A 4,853-nucleotide genomic window follows, 5' to 3' on the forward strand; every position below is an offset into this window, starting at 1 on the left:
TAGATGTGATATGAGACGTCCTTCTTAAAGATTCTCATGCACCCGATTAGATTTTCCTAAACTTTTTGCCTCAATGATTGCAGGAACCCTGGAAGAGTAACAATAATTTAAAAGATATAGCCACTAAAAGAAAATTAATTATGCAGATCATAGTCAATGTATGAATCCTTCTTCAATATGAAACACTTTTTACAGTACACTTTTATTCATTTGCCCATGTGTAATAAAAATGATGATAATCATTCATAGATTCAACACAGTATCAACAAGCTGATTTTAGGGCCTGCCACAGAATGCTGCTAAGGTTACATAGAACTCTATTAGGAGTTCTTACCTAAGGAGACTCTGGTAGAGGCAAAGCAAGAAAACACAAATGAAAACACAAGTTCTCTAAAACCTTAAGTTTATGTGAGCATGAGTCAATTAGGAAATTAATCGGAAGAGAGCCTCCCATTTTTTAACATGCATGAGGTGAGTGAAGCATGATATTCTTCCTTATATTTCCAGAGCAAGCCAAGTCTTCTGCTGATGGAAAAAATATTGCTCACTCGGTACTTTCTTTGTTTTCCTCTTTGTAGCACTCCTGGCACCACACTCCAGAATGGATAAATTAAAATGGTTTCTGCCTAATCCCCTCAGAGAGGTTTGATTGTGCATAGACCATAGTATTTTAGTTGAGCAGGCTTAAAACATTATGCCTTTGAAAGCCTAATAGTTGTGTTGGTGTAATCAATTCTAATATGTAACATTTGGGATGTATGTGCAACTCTCCCAGGCCTCGTTTTTGCAATAAGAGAGGGAAGGCAATGAGTCATTGCTGGTCTATATAGGAACATGAAGAAGAGCTGCTTACCAATCAGAGAAAAACACACTCTATTTCACAGCGGGAAATGCTTTCACCCACCTCTGCCTGGGGAGAGAAAAGGACAGAAAATTTAATAAACCTGGAACTTAGGAAATGCAGTGATCAGCACAAAATAAAGTGATAAAGATAAAGTTTGTCAATGGTTTTGCAGCAAGACAGGTGGGGTCCATCCAGGTAGTCTGGTACCAGTGGTCCGAAGGAGTCTTGGAGGGAGAACAGCTAACTGGACACTGGACAAGCCTAACAACCTGTCTCTGCTTGAAACATGTAGGCCAGGGTCAGAAAAATAAGGGTTTGTTGCCATAAGACCTCTCCAAGAACTTGAGATCTAATAGCTTCTGTGCTTGCATTTTCCTTCTGCAAACCACAAACCATTGTGCAAGAACACCTAAAAGATTTTGCTGCTTGAAAGTCCAAAATTTTATATGCAACAAAGCTTTTTGATTTTTAAAAATATTTCCTTTATTTTAAAGTTAAACATCATATTTTGAGATAATCGTAGAATTGCATTCAGATGTAAGAAATAATACAGAGATATCCTGTATACCCTTACCCAGATTCTACCATGATAGCATCCTACATAATCTTTAATACAGATCAATATCACAACTGGAAAACTGACATTGATTCAATCCTTCAAACTTGTTCAGATTCTACCAGTTTTATATGCAATCCTCTATGTATGTGTATATGTATTAGCACTATGCAGTTTTATCGCCTGTGTGTATCTATCACCACAGTCAAAATACTAAACAATTCCCTTATAGCAAGGATCATACCTGTTGCCTGTTATAGACATGCCACCATTCTCCTTCCTCTCTTCTGACTACTGTTAACTGGTTTATATCACTACAATATTGTTATTTCAAGAATATTATAGAAGTGAAATCATATGGTATATTTATCTTTTGGAACTATCTTTTTTCATTCATCATAATTATATTGAGATTCATCCAAGTTCTGTGTGTATCAAAATATGTTACTTTATGTTTTTTCATGGTATTCCATCTGAGGATGTATCAGTTTGTCTAATCATTCACTCAATGAAGAACATTTGAATAGATTTCAGTTTTTACCCTACTGGGAATAAAGCTGCTTTAAATATTCGTGTAAAGTCTTTTTTTCTTTTCTTTTCTTTTTCTTTTCATTTTTTTTCTTTTGGAATGCATACTTCCATTCCTCTGTAATAAGTAGCTAAGAGTACAATTGTTTGGCTAGATGATGATTGCATATTTAGTTCTATAAGACATTGTCAAACTACTCTCCAGAGTGACTTGTCCATTTTACATTCCCATCATCAATATATGAATGATTGAGAAACTGGAATGATCTAGTTTATTCACCTCTTCCCTGGTATTTGCTATTACCTTTTTTTTTTTTTTTTTTTTTTACTCTTTTTGATACGCAGGTAGTGATATCTCATTGTGGTTTTAATTTCATTTCCCTAATGGATAATAATGTTAATATTTTGTTATGTGATGCTTTGCCATCTGCAGATCCTGTTTAGTAAAATGTCCTATCTTTTGTCCATTTTCTAATTGAATTTTTTGTTACTTTGAGTTTTGAGTATGTTTTTTGTATTCTAGAAACTAGACTTTAGCTAGATATGAGATTTGAAAACATTTTCTCCTAATCCATATTTTGGTTTTCTTTCTCATAACAGGATTTTTTTCTATGGAGAAATTTTATAATTTTCATGAGTTTAAATTTATCATTTTTTTAAATTTTATGGATCATGGATTTTAGGTCTAAGTAAACTTTGCCTAGCCCTAGATTCTGAAGACCGCCTCATGTTCTACTTTGAAAGTTTTATAGTTTCATGTTTACATTTAAGTCAGTGCTTCCTCCACTAAATTACTTTTGCATCTTTTTTAAAAAAAATGTGTTCATTTATGTTAATTTCTTTCTGGATTCTCTATTCTGTTCCATATATCTCTGTGTCTATTCCTCCATCAGTACCATGCTGTTTTTATTACTTTAGCTCTAGAGTAAACCTGGATATTGAGAGGTGATTCCTCTCACTCTATATGCTTAAGATTTTTTTCCCTAGGGCCATTTCATTTCCATGTAAATATCAGAATCAATTTGTCTATGTTTACCAAAAATGACTAAGATTTTGACAGAAAGTGCTTTAAACTTCTAGGTTAAATTGGAAGATATTGACTTGTTTTCCACATGAGTCTTTCAAACCATAACTTCAGTATTTCTCTCCATTTATTTAAATATCTTTTGATTCCGTTTCACCAGCATTCAGTTCAGTGCGTATTTTGTTAAGTTTATAATTAATTTATTTTTCTTTGGCATGAAAAACTTTTCATGTGTATTATGCCCACTCGTCCTACATATAACTGCTTCTGGATTTTCTCCCCAGCATTGATTCCATCTTCTGTGTATTTCCTTACTCTAGTAATTTAACATGAAAAGCTCTCTCTTCCTCTGTCATGATGGCTTCAATTTTTTTCATGAAGGTATTCCAAAAAAAAGTGGGCCTTTATGATGAGTTCATGTCCTTTGTAGGGACATGGATAAAACTGGAAACCGTCATTCTGAGCAAACTATCATAAGGACAGAAAAACAAACACAACATGGTCTCACTCATAGGTGGGAATTGAACAATGAGAACACTTGGACACAGGGTGGAGAACATCACACACCGGGGCCTGTCGTGGGGTGGTGGGAGCGGGGAGGGAGTATAGCATTAGTTAATGGGTGCAGCACACCAACATGGCACATGTATACATATGTAACAAACCTGCACATTATGCATATGTACCCTAGAACTTAAGTATAATAAAAAAAGAAAAAGAAAGAAAAAAAGTGGGTCTTTAATTAAAAAAATCTAGAACTGTGCGATTTTTTAAATTATAATTAAAATTCTGGTTCTGCCACTTTGTGCATTCTAAGCAAGTCGGTTCACTTACCTGAATGTTAATTTGAAAATGTTATTTACCACATGGTTACTGATGTGTGTGCATGTCTAAATTTAAAATCATATTCACAGCACTAATTAGAGAAACAGACACATATAGTAGGTGTTCAATAAACAGCATTAATAGCTCCCCCATCTTGATTGTCAATGGCATTTATTGCAGTGTTTATGGATTTTGACACGAGCATTTTATTCAGTTTTTTGTGTGTTTTGTATATTTCATTTTTGACATATTTCATGTTGACGTAATTTTTGCTTTGTGTGTGTTTGTGTGTGTGTGTGTGTGTGTGTGTGTGTATTGTTTATATGGAGAATTCGTAAGCTCTACAGAGAAGAGAGATGATGTTATTTTTTACATCTATTATGGAATATGCTCATCTGATATGTGGCATTGGGAAATGCTATATTCTCTGACCTTTAGTGTTTTTCATCCATAAAAAAGAGATAAAGAGATAATAATACTTAATAAGATTCTTGAGAAGATATAATGAGACCATATGTGAAAGCGGATGTGTAATTTACATATACAGCCATGAGTCACTTAAGGGCTAGGATACATTCTGAGAAATGTGTCATAAGGCAATTTCATCATTGTGCGAACATCATAAAGTGTACTCACACAAACCACAATAGTACAACTCACTACACACCTGAGCTGTATGTTATAGCCTATTGTTCCCAGGCTACAAACCTGTACAGCATGCTACTGTACTGAATAGTGTGAGTCATTGTAATGGTATTTATGTATCTAAACATCTCTTACTATAAATACAGTAAAAATATAGTACTATAGTCTTATATGTGAGATTGTGTGTCTGTGTTTGGGTCTGTGTGTGTGTGTGTGTGTGTGTGTGTGTGTGTTATATATGCACATTGTACATATGGCCCATCATAGATCAAAACATTATTATGTAGCACATGGCTGTTTAATTTTAATAACAGTAGTAATTGGAATGTTTTGAGGACCCTGTAAGGCAGCTGTAGGTACATCCTATTTCACATGTAAATAGATAATATTGAGGTATAGATATGTTTATATATATATATATATATATATAT

The sequence above is a fragment of the Rhinopithecus bieti genome, unplaced genomic scaffold (genome assembly GCF_001698545.2).
Source record: "Rhinopithecus bieti isolate Rb0 unplaced genomic scaffold, ASM169854v2 scaffold_14009, whole genome shotgun sequence".
In the NCBI taxonomy this organism is placed as follows: Eukaryota; Metazoa; Chordata; class Mammalia; order Primates; family Cercopithecidae; genus Rhinopithecus; species Rhinopithecus bieti.